General features: G+C 51.5%; 1 pseudogene; it reads right to left on the bottom strand.

Annotated features, from left to right (window-relative positions):
* Positions 1-1920: 1920 nt before the first annotated feature.
* LOC142584557 (uncharacterized) lies at positions 1921-4799 on the bottom strand (annotated as a pseudogene).
* Between the last annotated feature and the right edge of the window lie 20673 nt (positions 4800-25472).

The raw sequence follows: 25472 nt of genomic DNA, 5'->3' as shown, positions 1-25472 counted from the left end.
GCATGCAGTTATAAAAGAGTGCCACCACCTGGAACTCTCTAAAAGTTGACGCATCGACCAGCAATTTGCCCGTCTGCCCAACACCCCAGCGACATCTTCATGTGCCGACGCTCCTCGTCCCAGCAGCACTGGTGATGTTACCAGGATCGTCCAGCGTGAGATCGAGGCCGCCTATCCGGCTGCCTTCGACTCCAGCCCCTCCAACGCACCTGTATTCACGGTTTCCCTGATCCAGGCAGTTGTCCGCGAGAGGTTCTCAAACATGGGTCTTCACACCATCTGCTCGACCCATCGCCCTGACACCCACTCGGCTTCTTCGATTCCGTCCCTTCCCGCATCTTATTACCCACCACGTTTCTGCAACCCATCTGAATGGCGCACTGTTGACGACAAGCCCATTTGTTTTCACTGCCGTCGAATCGGGCACATTTCTCGGCACTGTCGCAGTCGCTGGTGTTCCCTAACCCGGACTACTTATACGGCCTACTCTCGCCCCCCTGGGGGCCCTTCTCGTCCCTATGCCGCACGCTCCGATAATGCCGCCAGTGATTCACGTTCCGATAACCGCCCCTATTCACGTTCGCCTTCGCCCCAACGACGACAATCTCGCTCTCCCCAGCCCCGTCGCTCCTATTCGTCGACTCCCTTCGGACGCCGCTCCCAGCCGGAAAACTAGACAATGCAGCGCCTCGAGGTGACGCTGCATTGCTCCATACGCCGCCAAATCCTCTACTGACGTCGCCCACTCATCTGAACCTTCTTGACGTGCAAGTCGACAGTGTTTCTGTGTCTGCTCTTATAGACACTGGGGCGCATTTGTCGGTAATGAGCGCTGACCTTCGTAACCGGCTGAAGAAAATAATCACGCCCGCCACGACGCCTGTTGTCCGTGTCGCCGATGGCGGAACAGCCCCCGTAATTGGTATGTGTGCCACCCGCGCCTCCTCCGCCGATCGCTCCACTATGGTGCTATTCACAGTCATCGCCCACTGTCCCCACAACATCATCCTCGGCTTAGACTTCCTCTCCGCACATTCTGCTCTCAGCGATTTTTCCGCCAGTACTCTCCGCGTTGACCTGCCTGTTCTGGATCCAGCTGAACCACACCCCAGTCGCCTCAGTTCCGTCGACTTCGTTCGCTTGCCACCTTCGGCACTGACTTACGTTGACTTAGTGTCATCCCCACCAGTGCCCGACGGTCACTACTTCGCGGCTCCTATGCAAGACGTCCTACTTACACACGAGATCACAGTACCTCATACCGTTTTATCTATTACGGCGAATTGCGTCTGCCTTCCAGTGGTCAATTTCGGCATGACGACACAAGTGCTGCCACGCGGGATGTCTCTGGCCCAGCTTTGCTCATTCGAGTACCACTCAATAGCATCTATTGCAGTAGACGACAATTCAGCCGATCCTCCTCTACCATCGCAGTCGGCAACTTGTACCATCGCCGACTTACAGAAAATGATTGCGCCCGACATGCCCTCTGAACACGCTCATGAGCTCTACCACGTTCTGTTTTCCTATCACGATATTTTTTACTTTAACGATTGTCCTTTGGCCGAAACTACAGCTGTTAAACATCGCATTAATACCGACGATGCCCCTCCCATTCATCGCCGCCCGTATCGAGTATCACCCGCTGAGCGTCAAGTTATTCACGCCGAAGTTCGCAAAATGCTTGCCAAGAACATTATTGAACCGCCATGTAGTCCACGGGCGTCACCTGTTGTACTGGTAAAAAAAGAAGGATGGTGAAATGACGCAACACAGCAGCTGCAGAATACTCTCCTGTTCATTTCTCTGTACTTGAGCTTTTAAGTTACTGAAAAGAAACCACGTGAGCAGCGACACACACTGCAGCCAAGCAACGTTTCTTGCTGGTAGCTGGTAACGAACTCGGCGCACAAGTATGCTCTATCGACGAGGCTGCATCTCTTTCCCCTTCAAAAGCCCAGTCGCTCCAGCGGGCGTTTTGGTCGTGTTGAGCGGCGAAGTTGCACTGGTCCCGCTTCTGATGCACTCGTTTGTCGAGTCTCTGCGGCCGGCTGGGGAGTCGCTGGACTGTTGTGCGCCATTGCAATTGCTTCTCGAGTATGTGCGGCTGGCTGTCTTTCCGCTGAGCTGCGGCCTTTGCGTTGTCGCTTCCGCTAGCCGTGTCCTCAACTGATCCACATGATGGCGCCCAGGGGTGTCTCCAGCCTTACCATGCGATTCCCCTCCACTGTTATCACAGTCCCTAGTAGCCATTTTCGCCCTCGCTGAAATTGGCGGGACCAGATGCGCTTTCCAGATGGGAACAGTGGTTGTGTATTAGCCGACGAAAACTGTTCCTGAATCGCGTGAGCCTCTGCAGGTGCCTCGCCTTCTGGGAAGTGGGCAGACAACCTTGTCCGGGGCTGGAATCCAATGAGTAGTTGTGCGGGTGACTTACCACTTTCGAGAGACGTCGATCTGTAACGGAACAGAAAACGGGACAGCTGTTCCTGTAATGTGTCGCGTTTGTTTTTCTCGAGACCCTCTTTTATTGTTCGCACCGCCCGCTCCGTTAATCCATTTGATTGTGGATGGTACGGTGCCGTCCTGACGTGACGTATGCTGTTTTCCTACATGAACTTTGCCATTGCCGCGCTCGAGAACTGGGTGCCGTTGTCCAACACCACACACTGCGGAATACCAAAATGGGCGAAACTTACTCCGAGCAGCTGAACAGTTGCGTCTGTCGTCGCTGTTTTCGCAGGCGTTGCTTCTATCCACTTGGTTTCCGCGTCAACTAGGATGAAGATTAGGTAACCATCAACCAGTGCCTGCAAGATCTATATGTAATCGGTACCACTACTTTCCTGTCTTGGGCCACGGGGAAGAAAATTGCGCCGCAGACATCGACCAACACTGCACGGACTGGGGTCAGCCTTTCACAAACCTTTCAATGTCATTGTCTAATCCGGGGTACCAGAATAACGTACGTGCAAGCCTCTTCATGGCCCCGATCCCTGGGTGCGTATCGTGCAGCTCGTTCAATAAGCACTGTCGGGCTGTCTCCGGCACGACGACACGATGACCCCAGTAAATGAGGCTATGGCTCACTATGAGATCGCGTTGGGGGGTTAAGTACGGAAGCAGATGCTCCTTGGCAAGATGTGATGGCCAGCCACGCTCGATCCATTCCCGCACTTGCCGAAGTGTGCCGTCCTCGTGGGTCAGACCAATTATTTCTTCAGATGGAAGGGTACTTGCATCTATACCCTGCGTGTAAGCACATATTCCATTACCACTTGACTTCCGCGTTCACGATCCCCTGGCAAAGGCATGCGACTAAGAGCGTCCGCGTTGCCCCCCCCCCCCATTGTGCAGTCCATTGCGGTATTCCAGATAGTGTTGGTATGCTGATAGAAGGAGCGCCCAACGCTGAACTCGAGCTGCCGCCATCTGCGGAATCGGTTTGTCTGGGTGGAAGAGCCCGGTGAGTGGCTTGTGATACATTACTAACCTGAAACGGTTGCCGAACAGGAAATCGCGAAACTTCGAAATTCCAAACAGCAAGGGCAGCGCTTCTTTCTCTCTTTGTGAATAATTGCGTTCTGCTGACGTCAGCGTTCTCAGCGGTGAGATAATACTGCGCCTAAACCGTCTGAGGAAGCGTCACACTCTAGTCGCAATTCCTTCTGCGGATCGTAGTGAACCAGAAAATGTGCCTTTAACAAGGCACGCTTTGCTTCCTCAAAAGCTCTTTCCTGCTCTTTCCAGTTCCAGCGTCGGCCTTTCGCCAGCAACCGATAGAGTGGAGCCAGGGTCGTAGCCCAAATTAGGCAAAAACTTTGAGTAATACATTATTAGCCCCAGAAACGACCTAAGTTGGCTTACCGACTCTGCTTTTGGTGCAGCTGTTACGGCTTCGAGGTTGTCACGCAGCGGGTGAAGGCCGGTTGCATCAATCTTGTGCCCCAGAAACTGCACTTCTTTGTCTCGGAACCGACATTTGGCTTTGTTCAGCTGGAAGCCACTGTCTCGCAGTCTCTGCAACACTTGTCGAACCGTCGACGTGTCATGCTGTTTCTCGGCGATTATGATGTCGTCCAAATATACGCGCACTCTTGGTTAGCCCCGCAATAACGACTCAATGCGCCGCTGGAACAGTGCGGGAGCAGACGAGATGCCGAAGGCTAAACGGTTGTACGAGTATAAGCCCTGGTGCATGTTGATGACGGTTATCTTTTTAGCCTTTTCGTCAAACGGGAGCTAGTTATAAGCATTCCGCAAGTCCAGTGTAGTGAATACTTCTCCCCCATAGAGCGCAGCAAAAATGTCACCCACCTTTGGCAAAGGTGAGTGGCAGGATTCACGGAGAGTTTAAAATCGCCGCACAGCCTGATGTCCCCATTCTTCTTCACCACTGGTACAACAGGCGCAGCCCACTCGGAAACACTCACCGGCGACAAGACGCCTTGCCGAACGAGGCGGTCAATTTCCGCGGACACGGCTTTGCGAAGCGCGAACGGCACCGAACGAGCCCTCCAAAACCGTGGCACCGCACCTTCTTTCTTGGGCAACTTCATGGGCGGACCTTTGCAACAGCCCAGCCGGTCTTCAAACAAGTCTGAGAACTCATCAAGCAGATCTTTTATGCCGTCTTCAGACTGCAGCGCATGAACGCCTGGTAGAGCCTGTTCTTCGAAGAGTGACAAGCCGGCTTCGCGGAAAGCTTGAATTGTGTTTCTACCGCACAGTAGTGGTCCGTCACAGTCGACTACCGCGAGCGAACTGTCCACTTGCGTCTTGCCGTGCTCCACCCTCATGGCGACTCGGCCGAGCACTGGAAGAGGCCCCAAGAAGCAGGCCAATCGAAGTGGCGGTTTTTCTAGCTCAGGCCACCACTTACGGTGCCTCTTAAAGACGTTTTTTTGGAATAACACTGATGGATGACCCTGTGTCGATAAGCATCCGCAGTGTCCTGCCGCCCCAGACCAAGTTTCGTTCCATTGGTCGCGTCCTCTGGTCAGCATTGTTCTGGGTGGATAGGGCAAAAAGCATTTCTTCCCCGCTGTCTTCCTTATCGAACAGTTCGTTGAGCGCATATGATCCCTGTTTGATTCGCCGACGTTGGCACATTCTCGCCAAGTGTCCTCCAGTGTCATATTTCCGGCACACCTTGCCGACACGTTGGCATTCGTGTGCCGAATGACTTGAGCCGCATCTCCAGCACGAAGGGCGTGGATCTCGTCTATCGTGCTCGCTGTCAGTATTTCGTCCGCTGCCTCGACACCGTTGAATAAAGAGCACATTGCTAGTGCCTTTCTCGCCATCCGCATTCCTCATTGTTAGGATGGATAGTTGGGCGTGTTGGTTAAGCATGATCTGAAGTGAAGGCGCTAAAAAGGCGATGGACGAAGAAGGAACACACACACACGCAGGGCGCCACTTCCAACAATCTTTAAGAAAACGATGGACGAAGAAGGAACACACACGCTGCGCGCCCTGTGTGTGTGTGTTCCTTCTTTGCCCATCGTCTTTATAGCGCTTTCACTTCAGAGCATTCCTCATGGAACGGACGTTAGGGTGAGACGTTTCTGAAGACATAGCGAATTGCTCAACTTCCTTTGCGTCAGCAAGAACCGCCTGGCGTCATCGTCCCGGATGCCACAGACTGTCCGGTATGTGGTATCCTGCTGCCGAAGTTGCAATCTTTCGCAAGACGTCGCAAGTCAGCCACAAAGTCTTTAACTGTCTCGCCAGCTTCTTGATTCCGTATGAAAAATGCGTGACTTGTCGCCGTCTCGTTCAATTGTGGGCTGTAGTGCTCTTCTAACACCTTCACAACTTCGTCGTACTCTAAACTGTTCACGTGCGTTGACGGGCATCGTCCCTGAAGAACTCGAACTACGCTTTCACTGAGCGATGCTACCAAAAGTGCACGGCGCTTTGATGAGTGCTTAATATCGTTGCCTTCGAAGTAAGCCTCGAGGCGAACACGGTAGGCATCCCAACTGCTTGCTGTCTGGTCAAACTCGGGTGGCCTTGATCCGATCTTCGTCGCCACTGAAGTGACGCAACACAGCAGCTGCAGAATACCGTCCTGTTTATTGCTCTGTACTTGAGCTTTTAAGTTATTCAAAAGAAACCACGTGTGCAGCGAAACCCGCTGCGGCCAAGCAACGTTTCTTGCTGGTAGCTGATAAGGAACTCGGTGCACAAGTGTGCTTTATCGACGACGCTGCAGACGCGCATGGCGCTTTTGCGCGGATTAGCGGCACCTTAACTGGGTTACCAAACAGGACGTGTCCCCCACCTCGGATTGATGACGCCCTTGACTGCCTCCACGGTGCTCGCTATTTCTCCTCTATTGACCTTCGCTCCGGCTACTGGCAGATTGCCGTGGACGATCTCGACGGCGAGAACACTGCTTTTGGAACACCCGACGGTCTTTATCAATTCAAAGTGATGCCGTTCGGTCTATGTAACGCTCCTGCCACTTTTAAACGTATGGTGGACTCCCTTCTCCACGGTTTCAAATGGTTCACGTGCCTGTGCTACTTGGACACCGTTATAGTATTCTCCCCAACGTTCGCTACTGTTGCAATCGGGTTGCAAGCCCCAAGGGTAGCGTTGGCCTGGCGGCCTGGGGCACAACTGGAAGTATCCGAAGGTCCCGGCAAAGCATGAGTCGACTGGTAACAGAACAACTTGTTTATTCTAGCATCGCAAAAGAGCGGGCGGTCAGGTCGACCGAAATGGAGAGACGGGAGAGCACGTTACTCGACAGAAGAAATCGGAGCCTCTCTTGGCCTCCGGGGGCAGCTGCTCTTATACTCTCGGAGTTGAGGGCAAGAAGGAACGCCTCGTCAGATGCGCAAGTGACGGCGCCGCTCGGGCACGTTGAGACGAGTAGGTGACGCATCCGCCGGGCCGGCGTCGGTCAGACCTCCTCGCTTCACAGTTGGGGGAGCTCCTCTCCCCGGCTGCCGCGCTTTGACAAGCGTGGGTGCCAACATGCACACACACGCACACACGTAGCGGCGTAGCGGCGGCGCCGAACGGGCCAAAATGTCCGCCGCTTTGAACGAAGCCCCGGCGTCCGCTGCATCCGCGCCGGCTATACCGCGCGTCGTAGGCGAAACGTAACAGACCGCCCCGCCGGGGGAAGGAGATCCCGATGGTCAGGGGACTGCATCCGCTGTCCGGAGGGATGTCGCTCGATGATGCTCACAACCGAAGTCGGTCGTCCCTCGGCGTTTCTTGAGCGCAGCGCACCGAGAAGGCCTCGTTCTCACGTTCAGGTTCACACAGGACACTGCAGAGTGACCTAGGGAGAGTTGCCATTTTTGTTTCTCGTTCCCAGCAAGCGTTAGAACTACGCCGAAACTCAACCGCTCAGTCAGCAAGCACGGCACAACCCTCACTAAGCCCTGCCAGGCTTTTTCCCCTTTTATACCACTGCCTAGTTCCTTACAGTAGTCTAGCAGCACTCAGAAAGCGTCCACAAATTGGAAAATTGCACTAGAAAGCACGTCATCACTTTGAAACACTAAACAAAAGCAATATGTTAAAAATCCTGCCTCAGGAAGAAAAACATCAGTAACAAACAACTCTGAGGCTGATTCCCACGTTAGGGGCTTCGACTTAAGCCATCGGCGTTACAGTTGAGACTCCCCTTTTTGTAACGCACCTCAAAGGAATATTGTTGCAAAGCGAGGCTCCAGCGCAGGAGGCGGCCATTTTTGGGAGAGATGGTCTGCAGCCATTGAAGAGGGCAGTGATCCGTCTCAATGATAAACCTCGAGCCGGCTAGGTAGCATGACAATTTCTGAACGGCCCACACGAGACACGCACACTCTTTCTCGGTGGCGCTGTACGCCTGCTCACGACTGGTCAGCTTACGACTAGCATACAGGACGGGGTGTTCCACTTCTCCATTTTCCCGTTGGCACAGTACAACGCCCATGCCTCGCTCACTAGCATCGCACTGAACAACGAACCCTTTTGTGTAGTCTGGCGATCGTAGCACAGGCTGGCTTGTTAGGGTGCTCTTTAGGGCGCTAAAAGCTCTTTCCTTTGTCTCGTCCCAGACGACTGTTTGGGGCTCTGTTTTTCTTAGAGCATCCGTCAGGGGAGCCGCGATATCAGAGTACCTGGGGATGTACCTCTGATAGTAGCCGGCGACACCTAAGAACGACCGAATATCGGTCTTCGTGCGCGGTTGCGGGAAGTCTCGCACAGCGGCCACCTTTATTTCAGAGGGGCGGCGACGACCCCGACCAATCACGTGACCGAGGTAGACAACCTCGGCCTGTGCTAACTGGCACTTGGGAGCCTTGACTGTCAAGCCCGCTTCGCGCAGGCGGGTTAGCACTGCCCGCAAGTGTGCCATATGCTCAGACCAGGTTGCGGAGAATATCGCTACGTCGTCTAAATACGGTAAAGCGAATTCTTGCTGTCCCCGCAACACTTTATCCATGAGGCTTGAAAAACAGTATGGCGCGTTCTTCAAACCAAAACTCAACACTTTAGGACGGAATGTTCCCATTGGTGAAATGAACGCTGCATACCTACTGGCCTCTTCTGTAAGTGGAACCTGCCAATAACCCCTGACAAGATCTAGGGTGGAAGTAAACTGAGCGCTACTAACTTTCTCAAGGCGCTCCTCGATGTTAGGGATCGGATAAATTTGATCCTTAGTGATGGAATTAAGCCTGCGGTAGTCGACGCAAGGACGAGGTTCCTTGCCCGGTACCTCAACTAAAATCAAAGGGGAGGTATAATCACTCTCACCCGCCTCAATAACACCGAGCTGTAGCATTTTCTTTACCTCAGCCTCCATAATATCGTGCTGGCGGGGTGACACCCGGTACGCCTTGAATCGTACTGGCTCTGGGGAGGTAAGTTCTATATCATGAGTAAGGACAGAAGTCCTACCAGGCCTCTCAGAGAACTGTCCTTGAAACTCTTGTAAGAGCTGGTGTAGTTCGGTTTTCTGCTCAGGCGACAGCGGTGTTTTACTGATTAAGTCACTAATGACTTGATCGGTGTCTTCCCTGTTCGTCACTGAGCCTAGTCCTGGAAGGTCGACCGGAAGCTCTTCGGGAACGTTTACCATCATACACACCACTGCTTCCCGTTGCTTATAGGGTTTGAGCAGATTACAGTGGTAAACTTGCTGTGCTTTCCGTTTTCCTGGCAGACTCACCACGTGGTTGACGTCCGACAGTTTTTGAACAATTCGTGCTGGGCCCTCCCACTGCACGTCGAGTTTGTTTTTTAGCGATGTGCGCAATATCATGACCTCATCGCCCACCTCAAAACGACGGGCCCTGGCTGTCCGATCATAATAAACCTTGGCCCTCTGCTGGGCCTTTGCCATTGCTTCACCTGACAACTCCTGTGCCCTTCTTAAGCGTTCGAGGAGCCTAAGCACGTACTCCACCACGACTGGGTCGTCGCCCCTGCCTCCCCACGATTCTCGAAGCATGCGAAGCGGAGACCGAAGCGAGCGACCGTACACCAGCTCAGCTGGCGAAAACCCCGTAGCCGCATGCGGCGCGGTCCTTAATGCAAACATCACCCCGGGCAGACACAGCTCCCAGTCCGTTTGTTGTTCAAAACACAATGCTCTCAACACGCGCTTCATGACGGAGTGGAGCTTCTCAACGGAATTCGACTGTGGGTGGTACACTGAGCTGTGTAACAGCTTTACCCCACACCTTTCGAGAAAAGTTGTCGTCAAAGCGCTAGTAAACACTGTGCCCTGATCTGATTGGATTTCCGCAGGAAAACCAACTCGCGCAAATATGGACAGTAGTGCATTGACTATCTCAACTGAGCTGAGTTCTTTAAGCGGCACTGCTTCAGGGAACTTTGTCGCTGGGCAGATCACAGTCAAAATGTGTCTGTACCCCGTGGCTGTTACCGGCAGAGGTCCCACTGTATCAATAACGAGCCGTCTAAAAGGCTCCGTAATGATAGGTACCAATTTCAACGGCGCCCTCGATTTGTCCCCTGGTTTGCCCACCCGCTGACAGGTGTCACATGTCCTCACGAAGTGGTCTGCGTCCCGAAAACACCCTGGCCAATAGTACTCTTGCAAGAGACGGTCCTTAGTTTTCTTAACTCCTAGGTGTCCGGACCACGAACCCCCGTGCGACAAGCGCAACAGATCCTGACGGTAGCACTGAGGAACGATCAGCTGATCGAACTCCACTCCCCTGCGGTCTAGATACTTCCGGTCCAGGACCCCACCTCTTTCCACAAAACGAGCATTTTTCTTGGCGATAGCTTCCTTGACAATGCAGCGTATGTTTTCTAGGCTGCCATCTTTTTTTTGCTCGGCTATCAAAGCCGACCGGCTGACTTTTAGCAACCTATTAAGTCCGTCTGACGTAGGCGCGATGAGCAAATCTGCAGATAGCTCTTCTAACTTTCCCGTGTCGGGCATTTCCTCTCCAGTATCTGGTGCCTTCAACGCTACAGCCTCAATTTTATTCAGTTCGGACGTGCTCTGAATATCAGCTTGCTGCGCCTCTGACCCTTTCTCATTGTTCGACAATGTCGGCCCCGCAACTACCGCCTTTGCAGCGAGCTCCCGAACCTTCGATCTGGTTAAGGCCTGAACGCTAGCCTCACCAAACAAAAGCCCCTTCTCGCACAGGAGGTCATCGGACCTGTTCGAAAATAGGTACGGGTACTGGGGGGGGGGGCATCATAGATGACACTGCGGCCTTCGTCTCAAGCGCTCCGAAAGGTCCTTCAATAAGCACTTTGGCTACGGGCAGACACACGCTATGAGCTTCCATGGCTTGCCTGATCCATGCGCACTCGCCCGTGAACAGCTGCGGAATCGCGAAGCACTCAGCACTCTTTCCCGTTCACGAGGAGGTCTCGCATGTAAGGCTCGAGAAGCTTCATGTTCTTGTCAGTGCTGCATAATGACAAAAACACGACTTTTGTTTTTGTTTCTGGACACTGCGCCGAAAAGTGACCCGGCTTCTGGCACGTATAACAAAGGCGCGCTTGCCTCGTCTCGAACCGCTTTCTGCGTTCGGCTTCGGCTGCCGCCGTCTCCTTACGCTCGGTAGGACTGCTTTCACTCACGTCCGCACTACGTGTGTCGCCCCTTGCTCTCATGGGTGTGAACTTCGGCCTCTCAAACTTGGAGCCAAATTCACCCTTTTGACCGTCCTTAGCTCCGCGAGCCCGACGCGTCACAAACTCTTCGGCTAGCTCAGCGGCTCTAGCCACCGCACTAACGTCTGGCCTATCCAAGACCCAGTACCGCACGTTCTCAGGTAACCGACTATAAAACTGTTCCAGCCCGAAACACTGCAGAACTTTCTCGTGGTCACCAAACGCTTTCTCTTCTTTGAGCCACTCCTGCATGTTTGACATAAGCCTGTACGCAAACTCCGTATATGACTCACTTCTGCCTTTCTCATTTTCCCGAAACTTCCGACGGAACGCCTCCGCTGACAGCCTGTACTTTTTTAGCAGACTCGATTTCACTAGTTCGAAATCCTCTGCCTCCTCTCTCTTCAAGCGAGCGACTACGTCGGCCGCCTCGCCGGGTAACAAAGTGAGCAAGCGCTGTGGCCACGTTTCCCGAGAGAACCCCTGCTTCTCGCACGTTCGCTCAAAGTTAACCAGGAACAAACCAATGTCCTCTCCAAGCTTAAACGGCCGCATCAGGTCAGTCATTTTGAACAATACTCGTTCTCCTGCACCGTGTGCCTGACTTTCATTACGAGCGCGTTCCATCTCTACCTCGAGACGCTTCATTTCCAAAGCGTGTTGACGGTCGCGCTCTTTTTCTTTCTCTTGTTGCTCGCGCTCTCTTTCTTTCTCTTGTTGCTCTCGCTCTTTCTGTTCTTTAAGTTCGCGCTCCTGTTTATCTTTTTGTTCTTTAAGTTCGCGCTCCTGTTTCTCTTTTTGCTCTTTAAGTTCGCGCTCCTGTCTTTTCGCCCTCTCCTCAATGGTCTCAAGGCATTCCGACAGCTCGTCATCCTCAGCTTCTAACTCAAGAATAGCCCTTAGCAGTTCTGGTTTTCTGAGTTTGTCTGAGACATCCAGACCCAACTCTCTTGCAAGCTCCAGCAATTTCGGTTTGCGCAACGACTTCAAATCCATGGCTGCTCTGAATGCTGCTTTCTCTACTGCCTACTATTGTCTTGCCGCAAGCTAACCCGGCAGCAACGACAATCACAATTACCAGCTCTGTTTCTGACACTAACAAAAGCCTGGCAAAACTCAGAAGAAGAATGTCCCGCACTCACCAAACCTCGCAGCCAAGAATTCAGCGCAGTCGTTCCGCTGCAGGCAACCAGTCATCACACAGGGCTCGTTGCACTGCTCCCGGATGGTCGTTGTGCTGCTCAGCATACAGTCAACCGCATATCTTCGCTGCTGGCCTCTGTTGTCGCGATCTCACCGCTGGCAGACAGTTGTTGCAATCGGGTTGCAAGCCCCAAGGGTAGCGTTGGCCTGGCGGCCTGGGGCACAACTGGAAGCATCCGAAGGTCCCGGCAAAGCATGAGTCGACTGGTAACAGAACAACTTGTTTATTCTAGCATCGCAAAAGAGCGGGCGGTCAGGTCGACCGAAGTGGAGAGACGGGAGAGCACGCTACTCGACAGAAGAAATTGGAGCCTCTCTTGGCCTCCGGGGGCAGCTGCTCTTATACTCTCGGAGCTGAGGGCAAGAAGGAACGCCTCGTCAGAGGCGCACGTGACGGCGCCGCTCGGGCACGTTGAGACGAGTAGGTGACGCATCCGCCGGGCCGGCGCCGATCAGACCTCCTCGCTTCACAGTTGGGGGAGCTCCTCTCCCCGGCTGCCGCGCTTTGACAAGCGTGGGTGCCAACATGCACACACACACACACACACGCACACACGAAGACACGTGGCATTGGAACATGCCTGGACGCGCTTGGCGGGGAGGCGTAGCGGCGGCGCCGAACGGGCCAAAATGTCCGCCGCTTTGAACGAAGCCCCGGCGTCCGCTGCATCCGCGCCGGCTATACCGCGCGTCGTAGGCGAAACGTAACACTACGCACCTCGAGCGCCTCTCAGCACTCCTGGACGTTTTTCGTCCAGCCAGTCTGCAACTCAACGCATCGAAGTGCCAATTCGGCCGTCACCACATTACCGTCCTTGGACATCTCGTTTACGCGGCTGGAGTTCAACCGGACCCAGGCAAGATCCATGCTGTTACGCACTTCCCTGTTCCGAAGTGTGTCAAGGATGTGCGCAGCTTCATCGGCCTTTGTTCGTAATTCCGCCCTTTCGTGAAAAATTTCGAGGCCATAGCACGACGACTAACCGAGCTTTTGAAAAAAGACGCCCCTTACCAGTGGGGCTTTAACGAGGCCTCTGCATTCTCGCTTCTAATCGACCTTCTGACAACGCCTCCCGTTCTGGCTCATTTCGATCCTTCTGCGCCTACCGAAGTCCGTACTGATGCCAGCGGTCACGGAATCGGCGCAGTACTGGCAGAGTGTCAGCGCAGCAACGACCGTGTTATCGCTTGCGACAGAAGGCTCCTCACACCCCGGAGCGCAACTATTCCATCACTGAGCGTGTGTGTCTGGCCCTAGTTCGGGCAGTTCCGAAGTTCCGCCCATACTTATATGGCTGACCCTTTTCCCTTGTCATGGACATCACGCGCCTTGCTGGTTGTGCTCACTGAAAGATCCTGCAGGAAGACTTAGTCGCTGGACCTTACGCCTTCAAGAATATTCGTATTATATCCCCTAAAAATCTGGTCAACAACACAAAGACGCTGACTGCCTGTCTCGCTACCCGGTAGACGAGCCTGACGACGCCGACAGTAGAACCACCAACGGCATTTTCTCTGTGACTGCCTTCGCTAACATCGCCGATGAGCAGTACCGAGACCTATCCCTGCGAGCACTCATCGAGCGTCTACACCTACCGACGCATCCGTTCGCCGATATGTTCTCCAGGGCGGCATTCTATACCGAAGGAACTTCCTTCCTGACGGATCTGATCTTATTGTCGTGCCAAAACATCTACGACAGACTGTGTTCTTTGAGATGCATGATGCACCCATTGCGGGACATCTTGGGGTAACCCGCACGTACGACCGCGACCGCCGCCGCTTCTATTGGCCTCGTCTCGCTCGCTCCGTCCGACGTTATGTTGCTGCCTGTGATCAATGCCAGCGTCGGAAAACACCTCAGGTGCTACCTGCCGGTCATCTCCAGCCGATCACCGTCCCTGCGGAACCGTTCTTTCGTGTTGGATTAGACCTCCTCGGTCCCTTTCTCACGTCATCTTCTGGGAACAAATGGGTAGCCGTCGCAACTGATTACCCCACCCGATACGCTATCACGCGAGCTGTCCCTACCAGCTGCGCCACTGACGTCGCGGACTTTCTCTTGCGTGACATAATCTTGCTTCATGGCGCCCCGCGACAGCTGCTTACTGACCGTGGTCTTAACAACCTCTCGAAAGTTATCGCTGACATTGTGCGTTCCTGCTCCATTCAACACAAGCTGACTACCTCATACCATCCTCAAGCTAATGGCCTGACAGAGCGGTTAAACCGTACTCTTACCGATATGCTGTCCATGAACGTTTCCAAGGACCGCCAGGACTGGAACATTGCGTTTCCTTACGTCACATTTGCGTATGTTTCTTCCCGGCACGACACCGCCAGATTTTCTCCATTTTATTATTTATTATTTCATTTAATATTTACAAATACTGCAATCTCATTTAGAGACATAGCAGAGGTGGGTTACATAACTTATGAACACAACATGTCAATCAGCATGGTTAGGCAGTTCTTTCTGAAATTGATTAGTCGGCAATGAACGCAGAGAACCATCTAAGTTATTCCATAATTCAACAGTGTGTGGAAAAAAAGAAAACTTGTAGCAATCTATTTTTGGAACGAAGGGATCTATGTTTAATGGGTGAGAACGTCGGCTTACTCGCGCAGTAGGTGTGGTTAGCGAGATAGGCGTTTCCATGTTAGTCGATCCATGTACGATTTTGTGCAGCAGGATTAGGCGGTCACACGTGCGACGAAACGACAACGGGTCCAGTGATAAAGCGTGTGCGTGGGATGACGCTGAAAACATACGGTCGTAACGGCCATAAATAAGTCTAACAGCTTTTTTCTTGATAGATACTAGTTTGGAAATATCCTTTAGGCGATAAGGCGACCACACTACAGAGGCATACTCTAAAACAGGTCTAATTAGTAATTTATAGGCCGTAAGCTTGCACTCTTTAGTGCCGTGTTTTAAAGTTCGTTTTAGGCACCCTAGTTTTCGCATCGCTTTAGAGCAGACTATATTGATGTGATTATGCCATCTAAGGTTAGTTGTGATAGTAAGTCCAAGGTATTTGAACTCGTTAACTTCGTTAATACTGTATCCTTGTGTGCTGTACGTAAATTTTAGGGGCTGTTTCTTATTAGTAAAAGACATTGCCACAGTCTTGCTGAAGTTAATGCTCATCTGCCATGTGTGACTCCACTCTGAAAAGGATGAAAATACGTTATTAAGCACTTCTTGATCACGAAGAGTACGAATGTTAGAATAGATCACGCACTCATCTGCGTAAAGGCGTATTTTCACTTGTGTGTTTCTGGCTACTTCAATAATGTCGTTAACATATATGATGAATAGGAGTGGCCCGAGGACTGAGCCCTGCGGCCCCCCTGACATGACCTGAGCTATAGAAGAGGTTTTGTAATTAAAAGTGACGGATTGGAAACGTAGATGCAGGTAATCGGATATCCAGTCAATTAGTTTATTACCAGGAAAGATTGCAGCAAGTTTTAGAAGCAATTTTTTATGGCCTACCGTGTCAAATGCTTTTGAGTATTCGATAAAGATGGCATCAAGCTGACCGCGGTTATTTAGAGATGTGGCTATGTCATGTGTGAATTCTAATAACTGCGTTGTTGTAGAAAATCCTGCTCGAAAACCATGATGCTGTGGAGACAGAAAGTTATTTGCCGATAAATATTGAATGATGTGCTTATGGATGATGTGCTCGAGAAGTTTGCAACACGTGGTCAGAAACAATATTGGCCTGTAGTTAGTGATTAGCTGTTTGCTGCCAGGTTTGAAGACGGGAATAATGTTAGCTTGTTTCCAAACACGAGGAACTGTCGACATCTCAAGAGATTTGTTAAATATAACTGTCAAATACCGGGCGTTCCATTCAGAGTATCGCTGTAAAAATTTGTTTGGCACTCCGTCGGCTCCAGAACTTTTTGTAGTATCGATTGTTAGTAATAAGTTGAGAACACAGTATAAGTTATAACGAGAGTAGAAAGCTCTGGTAAAGTGTTGTTGACGCAAAAAGGGGTATCGACGCCGTCATCCTGACAAAATACGGATTGAAAGTAAGTGTTGAATGTTTCGGAAATAATCACCGGATCAGAGCAAGGGCGATCGTTTATGGTGAATGATGAAGTGTCGTGAGCAGCCAGAAGCACCGTTTTCCAAAACTTTGATGGGTTTTCTTTCAAGAATGTTGATAACGTGGTGTCGAAATAAAAGTATCTGGCTTCGTGCATTTTAGTTTTTAATTCGGACTGAAGCAGGTGCAGTTTTGAGCATTGGTCTACTGTATGGTCGCGAACCGACCTTGCCCCTTGACACGGCACTTCCTCCTGCAGCGATCTCAACAAGCGAGTATGAGCGCGACGCCATTGCCCTCGCCGACCATGCACGCCAGCTTGCCTGTACTCGACTGACGGCCTCGCAAACCACTCAGCAGCGGCAGTACAACGCCCGCTACCGTGATGTACAGTTTCCGCCTGGTGCCCTCGTGCTCCTGTGGTCGCCCTCTCGTCACGTCTGTCTTTCAGAGAAGCTCCTTTCGCGATACACAGGGCCCTACACAAGGCTCTACCGCGTGCTGCGCCAGGTGACGCCTGTGACGTACGAAATTGCTCCTGTGAGTTCAACCTCGTCTTCTACTCTGGCATCTAGTGATGTGCACTTCAGTAGGCTCAAGGCCTACAACAATGCTTCCGAGTCCGGCCTTTAGTCGCTGCGCCACGGCGCTTTTCGCGCCGTGTGTGGTGCTACGGAACAGTATTTGCGATGACGAAGAGGCGAGCAGTGTGAAGACGACGACGACGATTTGAGGCTAGCGCGGACTGTTGCCTGTTGACCAAGTGCGGCGTATTTCCTTGTAAATATACTTGTACATAGCTTTTCGTCTGCTTCTTCCTACGTAGCAACCCAAGACTGCATCCGTACAAGAGCGGGCGTCACGCGCCCTGCGCAAGGCCACTACTGCGACTGAGATGAGAGCTTATGCTCCGGCGCCGGACATACTATGGCAACGGAAAGAAACGCGGAAAGCGGAGCGCATGGCCCAAGCATAACTAAAGGTGTAGTGCGCGCCGTCCAGTCATCACCATTGACAGGCGGGCACATCCGGTTTGATAGCGCTGTGCGATGGTGCGCCCCTTATCCTGCGACATTTTTGCTTCTGTTCTGCTTCTGTTTTATTTGAAAACGAGGAAAGGTGACAGTACAGTAATGATGACAGCGCAAACCGTACTATCGCGATGAAAAGGAACGCGAACCGCGGAAAGAGTGGCTTTTGGCACAGTCAGCACTAGCGCGAGGATACGTGTCAACTCATATGCTTTGGCTGTTGGTAGGTGAATTTCTGCTTTCAGTCGGCGCCACCGTAGCGCCAGACGTGACTGGAAGATGATGAGCTTTCCTTGCCAATATGCCTGGCAAGTAAAATGCCGCACGCTTTCATGCTGTCGCGATGCTTGAACAAGGAAATAAACAAGGAAATTGTTTTGATACAGCAGCGATTGGGCTAAACGTATTATACCAATTTGACGCGCGGAAACACAAACTTTCTTTCTCTTTTTTTTTTGCTTTATGCAGCTTTGATCCCACCTGCTTCAAGCGAACAAGCCTCAGCGGGGGCTGCTCCGTTAATATTTGGGGTGCCATCACAGCCGAAGGCTTGGGTCCCCTTATACGGCTAGATGAACGCTTCACTGCAGCAGAATATTGTAATGTAATCGAGCAGGTTGTCCTGCCCTTTGCTTTGGATGGACCATTCAAGGATTGGCTGTTTTAATTATCAGCATGACCTTTCTCCAATCCGTACTTCACGTTCTGTGGAGGCTTTCCCAGAGAACCTTGCAAACCGTAAACTTTCGTGGCCAGCAAAAGGAGCGGACATAAATCCAATTGAGAATGTCTGGAGAATTATGATATCACGCTTGTCACGTCTGCAGCTCCATAAAATGAACGACTCCCTCTTGGGCTGCTGTTGACGTCGAGTGGGCAGGCTTCACGGCACTAAGCTAGCCACAGACCTGTTTGCCTCTATGCCAAGGCGCATGTAATCCATCGTCCTGGCCGAAGGAGACTTCACCAACTATTAATTAATGCAAAGTATGTTTTTGTCGAGCAAATCTGCTTCGTGATTTCCTCAGACTTTGTGCCAGCTTGAGCTTTTGTTTCAGTTGTTCTTTATGTCTTTCTTTGACCAATAACTTTGCTATGGTCTGGAATTCACGCTTCAGTTCTGTTAAGCACACCCGCATCGCGATAGCATGAAAGCGCGCCGCGCTTTACTTGCCGGACATATTTGCAAGGAAAGCTTATCAACTTCCAGTCATTTCTGGCACTCGAGACGCACATGCGGTGCGATAGCGCCAGCCGGAACAAGATTGTAGCGCTGCGGTGGCGCTGACTGAAAGCAGAGATTCGCCTAGCGACAGCCAAAGCATATGAGAGTTGGACACGTATCCTCGAACTAGCGCTGACTGAGCTAAAGGCCACGCTTTCCGCGGTTTGCGTTTCTTTTCAAAGCGATAGTACAGTTTGCGCTGTCATCATTACTGTATCATCACCTTTGCTCGATTTCAAATAAAGCAGAAGCACAACAAAAGCAAAAATATCGCAGGACAGGGGGCGCACCATCGCACAGCGCTATCAAACCGGATGTGCCCGCCTGTCAATGATGATGACTGGACGGCGCGCACTATACCTTCATTTATGCTTCGGCCACGCGCTACGCTGTTCGCGTTTCTTTCCATCGCCATAGTACATGGATAAATTACATAGTACATGGTAAACCTTTGGGATGCGCGCAAGGGACCACAGTTGACGTACGAAGCGAATGGCCGACATTGCGACCGTGTACGACTTCGACGTCGCACTGCCGTCGCTAGGAGATACGCCAAGCGCCTGTATCGGGAACGTTGGAGCCAGGACTGCTCATAATTCAACGAGAGAACTGGCCTCCATAAGGTGTGGCACATGTTCAAGGCTATGACAGGTCAGCATAAAACACGTAGCGCTATTTCAAACGTCTTGCTCAAAACTAGCCGATCAGTCAGCCAACTCCAAGATGATGCCGCGAACACGTTTCTTCCCCAACCGTCAACGCTCACGAACGTCGACATTTACCGGAAGACGCCGCCTGTGACCAATGAGGGCCTCCAGGCCCCATTCTCACTCTTCGAGCTCAAACAGGCACTTTCTTCCATCAACGCGCGCAGCGCGCCAGGCTATGACGGCGTGACCTGGGCGGCTCTGGGGAATCTGCAAGAAAACGCAGAAAAGCAACTTCTGGAGGAAATTAACGAAGTGTGGGCCAACGGTGAAATCCCAGCAGGATGGAAGCATTCGATAGTCACACCAGTCACAACCAAACAAACAGCCAGATGTACTGTCGAACATCCGCCCTGTATCTCTCGCACTTACTACTTGTAAGCTGGCGGAGCGAACGGCCCTGACACATATCTCACTTTCTAGAAACAGAGGGTCGCTATCATCCAGCACAGACAGAGTTTAGACCAAACCTTGGCACTCATGACAGCATCCTACTTGTGAGGGAAGGTGTACTGCGTCGAAAGACAGTAGGTCGCGCAAGCCGCCACCCGAGCATCTTCGTGGCAGTGAACCTCCGTAAAGCTTTTGACACTGTGACGCATGAGTCAATCGTCGTGGCAGCTGAGAGGCACGGAATCACAGGTCGCCCCCTCAAGTTTGTGTGTTCCTTCCTTCAAGATCGTACATTTTTCATACGGGTAGACGGAGACGTCGGGAAGGTGTACTCAAACATAATGGGAGTCCCACAAGGTTCCATGCTATCACACGTCCTCTTTAATTTGACTATGATACGCCTGGCTGAGCGGCTGGAGGCTATTTCTGAACTATGCTTCACAATTTATGCAGATGAAATCACGTTATGGACTACATCACGACCAATTGGCGAGCAGCAGGAGACCCTGCAGACGGAACTTGACGTTATTGACCACCACCTGCCACAAACTGGCATGCGGTCATCTCCAGAGAAGACAACCCATGTGGTGATCCAAGGTACAACGCAGGACGAAGCAGCCCTCACGCTCACTCTCGCAGGCGAAACGCTGCAGCGAGCGGAAAAATCAGTGCGAGTTCGCGGGATACCTATTGACCGCACAGGCACAGCGGACGCGTGGCTTGTAGACCTTCCTAGGTATACTTTGTGGCGCAAAATACATTTCTTGAAAAGGGACAGATGAAAGGAAGACAGTCTTCCTTTCTTCTGTCCCTTTTCAAGAAATGTATTTTGGGCCACAAAGTATACCTAGGAAATCTAAGCACCAACTTGCCCAAGAAGAAGTCCTTTTGCAGACCTTCGTCGGACATGGCACAACACTATATGCACCTCATAAAACGAATCTGTTTCCGCATGGGCGGTGCTGGTACCGACGTATGCCGAAAGCTTGTTAGTGCTTTGCTGACATCCCGAGCGATATACGGAGCCCATTGTTATGACCTGCTTGCTCGGCACTGGACACAGCTAGAGGTACTCCACAGATCAGCTCTCCGTGTTATAGCAGGGCTCCCGAAACACACATGCGTCGAGGAGCTACATCGCTATGCGAAGTTGCCTACCCTCCGTGGAACCATGGAAGCATCGAAGGCAGGACACGAGGAACGCCTGAAGCACACCAGACAAGGCAGCACTCTACTGGCCTACATGGGAAAGGATATATCAACTTTGCCACAACTGCCATCCGACCTTTCAACGTGGGGTGACATCGCTGTCGTTGAGACTACACCAACGCCCCAAAACATGGGCGCCCAACATGCGTACCACCGGGCAGCATTCGCTGCGCGTCACGCGCAGAAATTGGCAGACGCACCGCCAAGCCACGAACAAGTTTACACTGACGCAGCTTTCGACCCACGCACCAGCGAGGGAGCAGTCGCTTACCACATAGTGGGTGCTTGTGCGACGCATTGTACCTTTACAACTGCTGATGCCGATGACCCAACGGAACTTGAACTCCACGCAATAGTCTAGGCATTAGATAAGGGTTTCAAGCACCACGCAAGCAAAACACATTGATATATACACCGACTCTCAGTATGCGCTGCATGCCTGCAAGTTACGCCGCACAGCATAATCGGAAGTACTCCTAGTCAAGCAGGCCTTCAGGCGTGCGGAGGCCCACGGGGTCACTGCAGCACTTCATTGGATCCCTGGTCAGCAGGGCATAGAGGGAAATGAGAGAGCCCACGAGGCGGCGCGCGCCCTTTCCTACCGCGTCGTCTCCCGGGATCCTTCAGAAACTCTCACAACCAGCTCACGCAGCACGACAAATGGAGCCCCGTATGACCAAGACAGAACCGACACAAGAGGGAACTCCGTGCCAGTGTGTCGTCGGGCCTAGACCCACTTCCCTCGGGTCTTCCCAGGTCGGGGCAGGTGCTGCTGCACATGCTCCATTCCGGCTTCGTCCTCACATCGGATGTGCTGGAGCGGTGGCGGCAGTACCCGCCACGCCGGGAAAGACACGCTCCATCTCCCAACTCCTTTCCATCGCAGGGACCCGGCCCTCGCACAGCCTCCTAGGACCAAGCGCCGCAGGCGCCACACAGGTGCCCTGACTGTGACATGGCCACCCGGCCATCCGCAGCCGATCTGTTTTGGGAGTGCCAGCGACACGCTCAGCAGCGGGACCGCCACATGAGGGCGGTGCGAGTGTCGTCCTACGAGGAGTGGTTTAGACCGGGAACTGGCTCGATGGATTCCGACAGGGTCATTCTGTATTCGCTCTTGGCTTTCGCCAAGAACGCGCAGCTCCTAGGAAGGCTCTGAATACGCCCCCCCCTTACTTTTCCTACTCCCCATTATAGGCCTTCGAGCCATCCCTCAATAAATACATCTTGTCATCATCATCATCATCATTAACTGTGCAATATTTTGACTGCTTCTGATTTTTACCTGCAGGTGTTGCTGCGAGATCCTTAGCATGGCTGAGTGCAGCAATGTAACACTTGGTGGAGGCATTTGAAGTGGTAGCCAAAAATATAAAGAATCGTCCTTGTCTTCATGAATGCTTTCAATTTCTACATGCAGTGGTAACAATCACTATTGGTGCAAAGCATCACATCTATGCGGCAAGTGCCATAGCTCGAAACTGAATTTTTCCAGAAGCATAACTGCGAGTCGGCCTAGTTGGAACAGATTCATCGCACAAAAAGTTTTAAGATGAATTTTTCCTTTAGGGTTTCACAAGGTGCCTGATATGTCCACATTAGATGTGATCAATTTCTTTTTATTTATCCCGGTGTGGTGAGAGCACCATTAAATTGTTTTTTTTTATTTTTGTGTGGCTTGTTTTTAGGTTTGTTTCTGAATTTATCAAGCAGCAGTCTCATGATGCTAAAGTGACTCATGTAATGACAATCATCAGCTTTTGTTTTGCAGAAAAACAATGCACTTCCTGACCCATTGTTTGCTATACCATTACGCGCATAATTTTGCAGAGTATTCTACATATATTGACTTGCTTGACTTTCATTAAAGAGTCTTGCATTTCCAAATACCATTCTTTCCTTAAGATCAATGGACACTTCTCATAATTTCTGTGCCTTGAGCTTCTATACTATGCATTCACCATTTTTGCTTGTTTCTGACTAGAAATGTGTTCTTTAATTTGGAGCTTGAATATTACCTTTGGAACACACAGACGGTCTTGCCATTGCATATTTGCATAACAGGGAAAAATTTCTCATTAAACATTTGCAAAACTCAAGAGAAGATTGATGAATGCAGCTTGCAGTGTGAGTTGACTGAATGAGCCATAAGAGTAACTAATCTCACTTGGTAAAATGAAGCATACATTAGTGTGATGTACAACATATGTTACACTAACGTGGAGGGTTCTCTTGCTTATACAGCAAAATAATCGGTGCGTGAGAAAAAATATTTTTGCATACCCTTTGTACACACTGATTTAAGGAAAATGAGCTGGAGCTGTCCAGATGAGCTACTTATTTCACCTGCGAGTATACTCAACAAAAATGTGTCCCAGCTGCTTAGTGGTGTTCAGTAATGTCAGTATTGCATATGTGCGTGTTGTCTAAAATAATTGAATTTTGAAAATGCCCGTAGGGATCTGATGTGCATATCTCAAGTTCGTACATGCAAAAGACTCAACATCAAGTGCAAGCGAACCGTCCCGCAGGCCCGGAATTGATCATGCAAATAGATTCGCTGCACACATTTGTGACCAGAAAAGATATGCCACATGGAATGGCATGCAAGGAAGTGTTGAAAATATTGCACAGTTAATAAAACGCCTACGCTATAAATATGTGGGTTCACGCACTCGATTTCGTCCGTATTCCGCACTCGCCACTTGCTTGCTTCGTGGCACAGCAATACTCGGCATCAGGCTGTTTTTCTGCTGTGGCCTTTGTAGAAGCATGATTGTTCAAAGTACAACAATTAAACAGATTCTATGACTCGCTTGCGGATTTGCCAGTACAATTCCGATGCGCTAGTCCGCCTGTCCAGCAATGTGCTACTGAAGGGAAACCTGCAAATAAAAACACTGCACCGCCTGAGTGTAGAGCTTCTTAGAGAAGAACTGAAAAGACGCAACTTGGACACGTCCGGTACGAAATACGATCCTATTCAGCGATTGCACGCCGATATCCAAGCAAACCGTGAACCAACTCCGACACCGGACCAAACGCCGTCGGCCGCAAGCTTTTCATTGGATCCCGCCGCTACTCAAGCTCTCGCAGCTTTGATGGAGCAATTGCCCTGGTCAGCTGCAACGACATTGCGCTACCTTTCAGCGTCGATTCCACTTTGACGAATCCCCGAGAGATGTCAACACATGGCTTAGCGAAGTGCATCGAGTGCAACAACTCGCCTCTTGGGATGGCGCCACTACTCGCCTCATCGCTTCTAGCAAACTGAAGAGTACAGATCGCAAGTGGCACTTGACATTTGGTCACCAGTATGTGACATAGCAGGAGTGGAGCAACGCGCTCAAGAACACTTTCTTTTCTGAGCTCTCCCTCATCGAGTGGCAGAAGCGTGTCTTCAAGATTAACGAACACGCCGACGAGAATCTCCGCCAATACACTTTCGCGAAATTGCGACTGGTGGTACAATGCCCTGTCCAACTTTCCGAGGGGCACAAGATCGACTACCTTCTTCAAGGCTTACGTGAGCAGCATATTATCGCCGCCATCGCTGCCAGCCAACCTTCTACCGTAAGCGATTTTATGGCGACGTGCATCAACCTCAACAAATGCGCTCAGCACGCCTGAAAGCAGCCCTACTCCAGCCTCTTGCCTGCCGAGCCACAGCGGAAGTCGCAGCATGATTATCCGCCTAGGTCTTCAACACCGAAGAATCCAGACCAGCCGCCTCAAAACTGCAGGTAACAGCCCACCACGCCACCGCGAGTTGCAGCGGTGGCGTAGAGGTAGAATAACCGCCTCGCGTGCAAGAGGTCCGTGGTTCGAATCCCGGTGCCGCGCAATTTTACACCGGATTTAAAAAAAAATCCGCGTGTTGATAAAATTGCATAAACAGGCCTGCAGTGTGGCCTGATGCCGGTGACCAGAACCGGTAAAGCACTCCCTCACCAGAGCAAGATTGGCCACACTGGTGCAGTACTTGGCCACAACCTTCCATATGAACACAGAAATCGAACCCCGGCCCTCAGTCCCCAGCAGCTGCGAAGCAACTGACCACGGCGGCGGTCAGACCTGCGACGCAGCAGAGGGTGCTAAGAATCCCTGGCTCTGGACAGGCCGCCATTGGAATATGAACCTGGTAACGCTAGAACGCGATCTACTGAGGCGAGTCTGGCAGTGCTATTGGAGGAATTAGAGGGCAGTAAATGCGATATAATTGGGCTCAGTGAAGTTAGGAGGCTAAAAGAAGCATATACAGTGCTAAAAAGCGGGCACGTCCTGTGCTACCGGGGCTTCACGGAGAGACGAGAACTAGGAGTCAGATTCCTGATTAATAAGAATATAGCTGGTAACATACAGGAATTCCATAGCATTAACGAGAGGGTGGCAGGTCTTGTTGTGAAACTTAATAAGAGGTACAAAATGAAGGTTGTACAGGTCTACGCCCCTACATCCAGTCATGATGAACAGGAAGTCGAAAGCTTCTATGAAGACGTGGAATCGGCGATGGGTAAAGTGA

The sequence above is a fragment of the Dermacentor variabilis genome, chromosome 6, assembly GCF_050947875.1.
Source record: "Dermacentor variabilis isolate Ectoservices chromosome 6, ASM5094787v1, whole genome shotgun sequence".
Taxonomy (NCBI): Eukaryota; Metazoa; Arthropoda; class Arachnida; order Ixodida; family Ixodidae; genus Dermacentor; species Dermacentor variabilis.
Note: the sequence above shows the minus strand (reverse complement) of the source record. Positions and strands in the feature narration are given on the sequence as shown.